The sequence below is a fragment of the Pseudophryne corroboree genome, chromosome 3 (genome assembly GCF_028390025.1).
Source record: "Pseudophryne corroboree isolate aPseCor3 chromosome 3, aPseCor3.hap2, whole genome shotgun sequence".
In the NCBI taxonomy this organism is placed as follows: Eukaryota; Metazoa; Chordata; class Amphibia; order Anura; family Myobatrachidae; genus Pseudophryne; species Pseudophryne corroboree.
Genome location: NC_086446.1, coordinates 605,657,284 through 605,669,971, shown reverse-complemented (window position 1 = coordinate 605,669,971; position 12,688 = coordinate 605,657,284). Strand labels below are relative to the sequence as shown.

Sequence of the window (12,688 nt, the reverse complement as noted above, 5' to 3'; positions counted from 1 at the left end):
TGTTCAAAACCTCCTTCATTGCCGTGATCATGTAACGTGTGGCCCTACTGGAAAATACGTTTGTTTCCTCACCGTCGACACTGGAGTCAGTGTCCGTGTCTGGGTCGACCACCTGAGGTAACGGGCGCTTTAGAGCCCCTGACGGTGTTTGAGACGCCTGTACAGGTATTAACTGATTTGCCGGCTGTCTCATGTCGTCAACAGTCTTTTGTAAAGTGCTGACACTATCACGTAATTCCTTCCATAAGACCATCCAGTCAGGTGTCGACTCCCTAGGGGGTGACATCACTAATACAGGCAATTGCTCCGCCTCCATACCATTTTCCTCCTCATACATGTCGACACAACGTACCGACACACAGCACACACACAGGGAATGCTCTGATAGAGGACAGGACCCCACTAGCCCTTTGGGGAGACAGAGGGAGAGTTTGCCAGCACACACCAGAGCGCTATATATATACAGGGATAACCTTATATAAGTGTTTTTCCCTTATATAGCTGCTGTATAGATTTATCTGCCAATTTAGTGCCCCCCCTCTCTTGTTTTACCCTGTTTCTGTAGTGCAGGACTGCAGGGGAGAGTCAGGGAGCTTCCCTCCAACGGAGCTGTGAGGAAAAATGGCGACAGTGTGCTGAGGAGATAGGCTCCGCCCCCTTCTCGGCGGCCGTTCTCCCGCTTTTTTATGGAAAAACAGGCATGAGTTAAATGCATCCATATAGCCCAGGAGCTATATGTGATGCATTTTTTGCCCCCTAAGGTGTTTATATTGCGTCTCAGGGCGCCCCCACCCAGCGCCCTGCACCCTCAGTGACTGGAGTGTGAAGTGTGCTGAGAGCAATGGCGCACAGCTGCGGTGCTGTGCGCTACCTTATTGAAGACAGGACGTCTTCTGCCGCCGATTTTTCCGGACCTCTTCTGCTCTTCTGGCTCTGTAAGGGGGACGGCGGCGCGGCTCTGGGACCCATCCATGGCTGGGCCTGTGATCGTCCCTCTGGAGCTAATGTCCAGTAGCCTAAGAAGCCCAATCCACTCTGCACGCAGGTGAGTTTGCTTCTTCTCCCCTTAGTCCCTCGATGCAGTGAGCCTGTTGCCAGCAGGTCTCACTGAAAATAAAAAACCTAAAACTAAACTTTTTTCTAAGCAGCTCAGGAGAGCCACCTAGACTGCACCCTTCTCGTTCGGGCACAAAAATCTAACTGGGGCTTGGAGGAGGGTCATAGGGGGAGGAGCCAGTGCACACCAGGTAGTCTTAAAGCTTTTACTTTTGTGCCCAGTCTCCTGCGGAGCCGCTATTCCCCATGGTCCTTTCGGAGTCCCCAGCATCCACTAGGACGTCAGAGAAAAGAGGGGAATATCACCTCCCCTGAAACGGTCCAATGGCTCCCTAAAATTATGGGATGTTTCAGATGTGGAGCCAAGCAATGTATTACCTGCTCATATATTTTAAAAAATTTGAAAATCTTCAATACTCCCAACTCTTTAAAGGTAGAGATTCGTTCACATATTAATTGCAATAGTTTTTTTGTAATATATTTATTGATCTGCAAATGTAGTCTAATTTATGTGGGTAGGACGACACAGAAACTCAGAACTAGATTTCTTGAACACAGACGCAATATCCAAAAAGGATTTATGTTTCACAGTGTCTCTAGACACTTTTTGGATAAACATCATAAAAATCCAGAGGATATCAAAGTAATTGGTATTGAAACAATTACACCAACAGTACGTGAAGGAGACAGATATAGAAAGTTATGCCTGAGGGAGAATTATTGGATCCATAAATTGAGAACCCTAATGCCGGAGGGTCTTAATGAGTGTATCGAATTCGATCTCTGATAAGAACAGGCAAATGGCATATGCATTTCATGTACTTATTCATGTACCTACTTTCTTTTTAGTTTGGATATGCATTTGTGATCAATTTGTTGTGAATTGTCTAAATATTTAGCTGTTCCAGATATGAACCCTATTATATCCTTTTGAGGCTTTCCAAGTGTACTAGATAAGTCTTGAGATATTCTGCAATTTATCGGCTATATTGTAGTCCTTTTGTGTCAAGTGGGATCAGTGGCACATCAGATTGAAACACTGAATAGCGCTATTGTTAGACTTGGGTTTTGAACTTATGGCGGCCACACGGATGTCTGCCAGCTATATATAGCTCAATTTGAATCATAAATCTGATCGAACCAATTTTTAGAACATTGGGGTGCCACATAGAAATAGATCAAGCATTTGTTCTATATATGTATTACTGTATACAAGATAGTTGTTGTACTTTGCATTATGATTTTATTTATTCAACGGCTGTCTGAGGAGCATCTGATTTTATGTAACATTAAGGCCGCAGGTAACTCATAGTTTAATCCTGGTGTCCGATTAATCGTTATTGTTTCCTTTTTCTACCTGCCCATATGAACTTATTCAGACTTAAATTAGGTTTTATACGTACCATTGAATAGTCAATATTTTGCAACCATATGTTTGAATTTGGTCTTCATATATACAGCAGGATCAGTGGTGCATTAGGCTAAGCCACTGAATAGTATCTATGCTCAGACACAAGTTCGAATCCAGGGTGGCCACATCAGTGTATGTTAGCTACTTAGAGCTATATTTATTTTCTATTTTTTATTTTTATACTCTGACTCATTTAGAGTGATTAGGTACAGGACAGAAATAGACCTGTCCAAGTTTTTTCATATATAAAAGATAGTCTCTGTTTTCTTGTCCAGCTTATATAGGACTCTCTAGTATGAATAAGATAGGAGCACCCAATATGGATGATTAGATTGTATGCTGTAGACAATCTGGTGTTTGATTCCTATTTAAGTGCATTTTGAATAAATGCCTCTGCACAACATAGTAATCCCGATACAGTGGTATAATCTGAGGATATTAATCATTGTACTACAAGTGATTTCTGCCATGTGTATTTTTATTAATTCATGTTTTAAAATAATGTGTTATTTTGAGAGCTAACGTGTATATAATATATTGTTTTAATTGTCAAATCATGGACATCTGTCTGCCATTAGCCGTCTTGGCTTTAAATACTGACTAATCTGGAGGTAGGATCATACCTTTGATAAAGTCACGTGATCGTGACGAAACGCGTCAGGATTCCGCCTCTCAGCACACCTGGTCCAGGTGATACACCTTTGTGCAATCCATACTGGTCTCTCCTTCATTTCCATTTGACCGGCTCATCACCTTAACAGGCTGCTGCCCATTTCACCGCTGCGACTGGTGATAATTGCCGGGCTATCCTCTCTGCCGCAGGAAGCTGCCTTTCATCTCCTCGCTGTGGCGAGTGTTAATCATCAGGCAGCATTCAGATTTTCCCTCCGTTGTGCAGTACATTGGGCAAAGCAGGACTATTTAGCCGGGGACGCTCGGCTAATCTTTACCAGCCCATTCGGAGAGGTACTATATGCTTACAACGACTCACCTGGTGACGTATACGAGATAACCATTTGGAATTGCACTACATTGAATTTTCTCTTGAACTGTGGAATATGAACTTTTCTCATTCTTTACCTATTAGTCAATAACCACCTGAGACAGATATAGGTGTGCTGATATTACTTTTAATGTTAATTTTAATTTGTATTTTTTATTATTAAATTATAAGATTCATATACTACACGTTTGCTCTCTTTCATGCATAACTACTGACACACAGCGCAGCCATTTTTGTTGTTTTAGTCTATCCATCCATTCTTCACATAGTGGTCACGGCAAGCGCAGTGTCTCAGTAGTTCCCAACTCTTGTTCTTATTTAACCTCATTCATATTAGTTAGGCGCTGCACAAGTAGTGTTTTTTTGGGATCCCAGCGCACAATATACTGGCGCCGGAATCCCGACACCCGGCATACGACACCTTTTCTCCCTCTTGGGGGTCCACGACCCCCCTGGAGGGAGAATAAATAGCGTGGGGTGCCTAGAGCGCCATTGTGCCTGAAAGGGGCTCATTTGTGCTCGCCCAGCTGTCGGTATGCCGGCGGTCGGGATTCCAGCGCGGTATGCTGGTCGGTATGCTGGCCGCCGGGAGCTCAGCCACCGGCATACCATACTACACCCCAAGGGAAATAGTGAGCGACATTGTATGGTTTGCATGTCGTGTTAGTGTACCCAGCATGCTGGCATCGGCACTATCACCAGCCACCCGTCTGCAAACCTCCCAACATGACCCTCTCCAGGAGGGACAGAATGTTCTGCTTCTGGACTTTTCTCTTAATTTAAGATTTCTGACACCTGTTTTGAACAGGTTAATGGATAAAAAAAAGTGTTTTACTACAGGCGATGGCAATCATAAATTAAGAGGGAAGTCCAGGAGCAGAGCATTCCGTCTAGGGAGGCCAATCCCGGGCAATTTTTTCAATCCCGGGATTTGAGATTGAAAAACGCTCAATCCCGAGATTGCAGTATGGATTGGTGTATGAAGCAAGGAGAGTGGGTGTGGAGGGCAGTGAGGAATGGTGTAGGGAACAGCAAGTGAGGGTCAGTGTAGGGAGCAGTGATGGAGGATGGGAGTAGGGAGCAGTGAGGGAGGAAGGGAGTAGGGAGCAGTGAGGGAGGAAGGGAGTAGGGAGCAGTGAGGGAGGGTGGGCGTAGGGAGCAGTGAGGGAGGGTGGGTGTAGGGAGCAGTGAGGGAGGATGTAAGTAGGGAGCAGTGAGGGAGGATGGAAGTAGGGAGCAGTGAGGGAGGGTGGGCGTAGGGAGCAGTGAGGGAGGGTGGGCGTAGGGAGCAGTGAGGGAGGATGTAAGTAGGGAGCAGTAAGGGAGGATGTAAGTAGAGAGAAGTGGGGAGGGTGGGAGTAGGGAGCGTATTGTGTGCCTGCTTTGGAGTCTCCTGTCCCCTTTCATGTGTGTCCCAATATGGAGAGGTTTTGGTTGCAGGATCTCTGTTTTAAAGCCAGCATTCTATTGCATGTGTATCAGACCGTCTTCTATTAGGTTAAGGGTGGTCATTCCGTCAGCAGCGCAAACTAAAGCCTATTCGGGTCACAGTCAGTGCATGTCACCACCAGGGTATCGGGATGGACAGCCGTAGATACACGTCACAGACAATTCTGCCAACATTTCAAATGAAGCACCCCGGCTGCCAGCCAGCCGATTGGCTGGTGGCTGAAGCTGTTTCCCTGATTGGCTGCCGGTCCGCCAGCTCCAATTGGATGGCGGCCGGCACTACTTTTGAAATGCCGCCGGTGCCGTCAGGTCAGTGTGTCCATTGCTGCCCGCAGTGTGTCCATGGCAGCTTCATATACCCCACTGCCACTGAGCCGCACAGCCGGGAAGCATTTCAACCAGGGACAGGCAGTCAGGGGAGGCAGTGCCTCCCCTGTCAATAGTGGTTGAAATAATACAAAGAAGATACTTATGACACAGATTCTGTGTCATAAGTATCTGCTTTGTATTATAATAACCAATTCTACATTAAAAATAGGTTTCAAAGGCACCGATAGCAGTGCCTCCCGTTGATAATAGGAAAGCAGCTGGAGCGGGGGGGGGGGGGGGGGGGGTCAGGGCCAAGCCATGGGCACTAAAAGCCCATTGGAAATAGCATGAGAAGCAGCACTTGTATAAGTGCCTCGGTGACAGGGGCGTGCTTTCACTGCACATGAAAGCACGCCCATGTCAATCAGGCAGATGTGGTTGGACAACGGATCTGTCACTGGATACAGCTGTCCAGTGATGGATCCTCTGTCATCACTTGTTGGGCAGCGGGGATGTGCAGCGTTAGCGGCGGTGGCGGAACCCGGTTGGCAAGATGGCAGGCCTGGATCCAAGAGGATACAGTACCTGCCTGTCATTTTTGCAGAGTTCGGCAGCTGAGAGGTTCCAATTTAGAAAATGGCGACGCTAGCGTCATTTTTGAAATCTAAGATAGCCTCTGCAAGCCAATCATGGCTCGTAGCGTCATCGCTCCGCCCCTTGGGGTTGGCTTATAAAAGACAGCGGGAGGCAGCGGCTGTCAGTCCGCCAGCGGAGAGGGAGCGTGCAAGAGCGCCCAAAGACAGAGGACGCCTGGAAGTCCTGGGAGGCGGCGGCCATGCAAAAGAGCTGTCCAAACGCCGCCGCCCACCCAGGTGAAGATGCTGCAAAATAAACTTTTTTAAATAAATTGTGTTGTGTATTTATTTAAACATTTTATTTACAGGAGGACTACAGGTGCCAGCGGGCCCTTAATGTCTGGGCATGCTGGCACTTGTGGTTCTCCAAGTGCTAGCATGCTTGGACAGGCTTGCTGGGACCTGTAGGCCGCCTGTAAAGAACAATATTACTATGTCATGAACCCCGCACCCACCACCACCAGGGGTGCGGGGCATAGCACTGGGCTTTCAGACCAATGCTGGTTGTTGCTCGGGATGGGGACCCCATTTTTTTTCTGGAGTCCCCGCTTTCTGAGGAATTCCAGCCCTGGGCTGACTGGTTTGGGGAAGTTTAATGCGATGGCAGTGGGGACCCCACTGAGTGTACCCCCCTGCTATGGCATTAATCCCCCTAGCTCAGGGCTGGCCAAACCGGTCCTCGAGATCTACCAACAGTTCATGTTTTCCAGGCCTCTTGGAGATCTGTAGAATTGTCAGTTAGGAATGAATGCAGCACATCTTAATTAGTAATGACTACACCTGTGCACCAGCTAGGTGGTCTGGAAAATGTGAACTGTTGGTAGATCTCGAGGACTGGTTTGGCCAGCCCTGCCCTAGCTGGTTCAGCCTGGTGCTGGGTTTGTTTAGGTATGGGGAACCCCAATCGTTTATTCTTTTCTACATTGGGGGTGTGTGTGTGTGAATCATCCAGTGCCTCACCAGGCACTGAACCCACCGCACGTCACTGGTTTCAACCAAGTGCTCAGTGCTGCCCTGCAACACTGAGCATGCGCAATCTAATCCCGTGAATCCCGGGATTGGAGCTCCAATCCAGGGCCGATTCTGGGCCGTTTTGCGGCCCGGGCAGGAAATAGGGGGCGTGGCTTCATACAAGGGGCGTGGTCAGTTAGCCCCCTGTACAGTAGTAGCGCCGCTGAAATGCTGTGCGGTGCGCGATTACGTCATCGCGCACCGCACAGTAAAGGTCCTCTCCACACAGGGAAACTAGACGCTACGCGTCTAGTTCCCTTCACAGCGGGCAGCGGCACACAACGGGCAGCGGGGGGCACAGCAGTAGCGGGTCTTGCCATGGTGCGGCGCCCTCCGGATGGCGCCGGCGCCCTCCGGAAGGCGGCGCCCCGGGTAAAAGTCCTGCTTGCCCGTGGCAAGATCCGCTACTGCTCCAATCCCGGGATTCAAATCCCGGCATTTTTGGTCTGCGAGATCCCGGGATTGGCCTCCCTAATTCTGTCCCTCCTGGAGAGGGTCATGTAGGGAGGGGGATCCGGTCTTTAGGTCGACAGTAAGTAGGTCGACATGGTTTCTATGTCGACAGGGACTCTAGGTCGACATGTTCTAGGTCATTACAAAATGTCAACATGAGTTTTTCATTTTTTTACTTTTTCATACTTTACGATCCACGTGGACTACAATTGGGAACGGTAACCTGTGCCTCGCTCGCCATGCGAGGGGACATGGTGCACTAATTGGGGTTCCTGGTCACTGTACTGCAGGCATGTCCAAACTGCGACCCTCCAGCTGTTGAGAAACTACACATCCCAGCATGCCCTGACACAGCTTTAGCATACTCTGACAGCAAAACTGTGTCAGGGCATGCTGGGATATGTAGTTTCACAACAGCTGGAAGGCCGCAGTTTGGACATGTCTGCTGTACGGAGAAAACGACACCCAAAAAAGTAAAAAAACTCATGTCGAACTTTTCTCATGTCGACCTAGAGTCCCTGTCAACCTAGAAACCATGTCGACCAACTTACTATCAACCAATATTGGTCGACCTAGACACTGTCGACCAAAGCATACTTGCCTACCTGACCCTCTCCATGAGGGAGAAAATGCTCTGTTCCTGGACTTTCCTGGTTATGTTTGATTGCCATCACCTGTGGTGAAACACCTTTCTTATCAATTAACTAGCTCACCACAGGTGATGGCAATCATACATTACCAGGAAAGTCCAGGAACAGAGCATTTTCTCCCTCATGGAGAGGGTCAGGTAGGTAAGTATGGACCAGTCTAATCTACCTAACATACCACACCCGTAGGGAGGTATGCGTCTGTGTAGTAGCTACAAGTTAATACTTTTATACTGATTACTTTTCCAGCCACACAGAATTGTCACACCTATGCAGCAGCGCCATTATTTGCAGGAATTCCCTGTTATCATGCCCACGCCTCTCTTGGTTTCTCTGGTAACCGGAAGCGCACAGGCCTCTCCCCTTCCCGGCCTCCAGCGATTCTCCCCGACTGAGTGCGTCATCGGCGGCCGGGCAGAACCATCGCATCTTCCGGATTTTGTCTCATTTAGTTCTTGCACCCCCACCCCAGGGAAAGTTGACGGCTCCATCTTGTCAGCAGCTCCCCAGTCTCCTCTTCTGTTGCGCGGTGGTCAGTGACAAGGTGAGTCTGCTCCCCCATCTCCATGGTTCTGCGTGGCCCCTCCGACCTGTAGCGGTGCGGGGAACCCTGCTGGCACCTAAGCTCTGCGCTAGGAGGTGACCACACATGTAGCAGGTCTGCAGCCCGGTGACTTTCCCCGGGCTTCCTGTGCTACTGCCATGGGCTGTGCGAGGAGGGGGCCACCCAGCATAACATATCCGCATCCCACTGTCGCCGGCCAGGGTCACCCTGAGGGGGGGTTTGCAGCAGACAGGGTCTTCCAGTCAGGGGGCACATCATTACACCGGGCGGGGGAGCTGCAGTGTCAGAGTGGGTGTCCTGGGTGCTTCTTCCACATGGAACCACACCCAGGAAGGTTGTTATTCTCTGCTGCTGGGTGTGAGGAGGTGGTCAGACTGGTTTAGGGGGGTAGCTCTGGAACATAGCACCTCTTACACGTATGCATGTAAAATAAGTGTGTGTGTATAGATATATATTACAGTGTGTATGTTTAACTAAAAAGTACTCTGTGGGGTGTGGGAAAGCGGTGTTAGGATTTGTAAACACGAATATCTGGATTGTTATTTTATTCTTTGGATAGAAGGCAATTACTGTTGCTGAAAGGACTGCATGGCTGCATGTGTGGCCAACATACACTGGGAATGTCAGATTTAGCTAGGAATTCTGTGTTATTGTGCTTATGTAGACTTCCTCAGGGACATGTATGCTTCCTGCAGTAGTGATGCTTTATCACCCTCTGTTAAACAACATATTATGCAATACTTAGCTACATTAATATAAAGTTACAGGAACCATATATTGTGACCTATAAATAGTGTGTGTGTGTATATGTGTGTATGTATGTATTTAATATATATATTTTTTTGTGTGTGTGTGTAAACTTACGGGGCGACATTCAGTTTTGTTTTACTCTCTCTTCTGTGCCCAAATAGACTGGAATAGGCAACCTAAATGGGGGATTCAATTGTTATGGGCAACTGTTTTTTCCCGTGTAAACGGGACTGTTTAGATGCCCAAACAATTGTCCCTATTCAATTGTTATTTAGGCGCACATGCATATTGCTCATGTCGCACCCAAACACCAGGTTTAGCTGTTTTTGGGCTACACTTCTGCTTTGGGCGTCCAAACTATTGTTTCGACTCAAAGTGCTGTTTGCAAACTTTTTTTTTATCGCACCTCAGGAGGCAGTGAGTAAAAAAATGTGACTTCTGTGGCTGCTGGGTGCCTGAACAGCAATTGAATTGCAGCCATCGGGTGCCATCTAGCGGCGGCCACGTGAAAGAGTCCAACCCAAAGTCCTGGGTAGGTGCCTGATACGTGGTTGTTGCTGATTTCTACTTACCACCTTAAGAGGCTGAGAACCGAAACAATTGAATAATTGCCAGTGGGCACACAATACTGAAACAATTGAGAAAAAAAAAAAAATCTCTCTAGATATAGATATCTATCTTTATTTTTCTATAAATGAAGCAACAGTCCCACAGTTTTTAGTATTACTGCACAGAGGACATGAGTTCAAATCCTGACCAGGACCCTGTGTGGAGTTTTTATGATCTCCGTTGGTTTGCATGACTTCCCTCCATATACTCTGGTTCACTCCCACGTTCCAAACAAATACTGGTAGGTTAATTAGAATACATTAGGGAGAACACTCCGTTCTAAGGAACAAGTATTGGTGCCATATAAATGTGTGTTGGGGGTTTGGGCAGTACTGGCAACCCAAACAAGCCCCTCTCTTGATTTCTGGCTAAACTTTAAAAATAGAAAATTATTTTCGTATATACATATCCGTCCAAAGTATAATGTACATAAGGTTGCTGTTGTGGTATTTATTTTTGCAGTCCTGTTGTCCCCTTAATACGTTTTAGACAATCTATTTTAGTCACAGGAGATCAACTGCTACAGGAAGAATCACGTGATACTATCATATGATGCAACAGTTGCTAACGAAAAGTTGGCAAATTCACTCTAGTCAAAGGTTAACGGGGTAGGTAACAGAGGGGGTAATTCAGACCTGATAGTAGCAGCAAATTTGTTAGCAGTTGGGCAAAATCATGTGCACTGCAGGTGGGGCAGATGTAAAATGTGCAGAGAGAGTTAGATTTGGGTGGGTTATATTGTTTCTGTGCAGGGTAAATACTGGCTGCTTTATTTTTACACTGCAATTTAGATTTCAGTTTGAACACACCTCACCCAAATCTACCTCTCTGCACATGTTATATCTGCCACCCCCTTGCAGTGCACATGGTTTTGCCCAACTGCTAACAAATTAGCTGCTACAATAAACTCTAAATTACCCCCTTAGTGTAATGCTGTATGAGTACTGTGGGAGAACACAGTACTGGGTAAGCTGCGGATCTTTGCTACTTGCGTCTGTATTTGCTTCCATAAAATGCCATCACTAGTTTCATTTATTTCCAGTGGAAATTGCATGAAGTTGCTGTAAAGTGCTTTTATGGGACTTAAAATATCTTGTGCCATAAACACATAGCTGTCCTTGGAATAAACCATAAATAAATAATACGGCCCAACCAAAAAAAAATTGTTTAGTTGCCAAGGTTCCTTGAATGAATTTAGGGTATTTTGGGGTTGCTGAATTAAAAAATGAAAGTATTTTGACTTGGCTCTAGTTCTTGAGATAATGGATACACTCTCTATTAATAGGGAACTTAGCCATAACGTGCGCATATGGGAATCTATCTGAACATGCTAGAAGGTGAGACACATTCATATTATAGGTTTCTGCTGCGGGGTACACTGGGCTCCACAAGTATTAACATCGGGGTGTAGAGTAGGATCTTGATCCGAGGCACCAACAGGCTCAAAGCTTTTGACTGTTCCCAAGATGCACAGCGCCGCCTCCTCTACAAAGTTTGTAAGTTGTTGCCTTGCAGTATGCAGGCACTTTACAGGTGGCTGCCTTAAGCAGCATTTTTCAAAGTTATTTTAAAGACTGAACAGAAGAATCTGTTTGAAGACTTCAAGGGCTGCTGCTGGTAAAGTCTTGGAGACTTTCCAGCGTGCAGCTCCATCACCCCCAGCGGTGCTGTATACTCCCGTGCCGAGGTTGCCGAGTCACTGCAGCGGAGACGAAGGCTTCTTCCTAACTGTGAGTCACACACACGCCGCCGTCTCCAGGATCGCGGGGACGCAGACAAGGGGGAGGTAAGGGGCTTCTGTGCCGGACTTTACCGTGATCCAGCGTGGCCGTAGGAGGCGGGTCGCGCGTGCACAGATTACTGGGCAGCTTGCTCCACTAACCACCAGGGTATTATTTTGGGCACAGGTCAGGGTTTTTTTTTTTTTTAGTACAATTCCCCTGTTTTGTATTCTGCCCGCACACCCGGTGGGGAAGCAGACCGGACCTGAGGCCCCCCAGCCCCAGGGCGCCATTTCTACAATGTTCCTGCCCTGGAGCTGCTTCCTTCTCCTTCACTCCTGGTCAGCGGCCATTACTGATTGAGCCTTGCTGTTCCTGGGATTACTGGGGCAAATCCTTCTCTCTGGAACCGCCTGACTGCCAGTGCTGTGCTTCCTACAGAACACTTGACTATTCTACCTGTCACTGGGACTGTTACTTAAGAAAGAGTGCATACTTTCAGGGTTGTGTGGTACAAACACCCTGTGATATACATCCAGTGCTTACTGTGTTTGTTATATCTATAGTTATCACATATAGCTATACTGATTATTACTTTGTATTGCTAGTTCAGTGCAGTTTATTGTTCATAATTTCTGCATGGTACACTTGTGACTATATATGTGTGTGTGCATGTAGCTGCTGCGTGGTTGCCTTATTGCAGGGTATTCACTCAGCGTGCTATTCCTATATTGCTGTACCTGAGGGGGCCAAGTGTTTCAGGTTTTTCTATATTTAATATAGGATTGTATCACAAAATATACTGTCGGGGTATTTTTGCTTGTGATTTATAGTCACCATATATTCTATATCTATTGAACCTCCGGTCTGTGCCGTCAGAGTTCTTGCTAGGTATAGTGCTGCTACGCCTTGTTCCGGGTTGTCCTTTATTGTGCACATAGTTATGTCTGCTACACGTGGCAACGTTGTTGGGGCCTCTCCCACACTGTGTAGTAGTGAGGCTGCTGATGCAATGGAGGATAATTTAGCAGCTGAGAGTTCAGGTTCAGGGGGTTCATTACCCTCCAAT

The 12,688-nt window shown here is 47.2% G+C and overlaps 1 protein-coding gene across 3 annotated transcripts in view; it reads left to right on the top strand.

Moving 5' to 3' along the window:
* Window positions 1-8,308: 8,308 nt before the first annotated feature.
* ANXA7 (annexin A7) overlaps window positions 8,309-12,688 on the top strand; it is a 205,728-nt gene continuing 201,348 nt past the window's right edge. For 2 of the 3 annotated variants that reach the window (XM_063961521.1, XM_063961519.1), the window contains exon 1: window positions 8,309-8,518. The gene's annotated coding sequence lies outside the window, so the exon portion shown is untranslated. Of the gene's footprint in view, window positions 8,519-8,907; window positions 8,956-12,688 lie in introns of those variants that run through there. The other variant, XM_063961520.1, reaches the window with a different exon arrangement.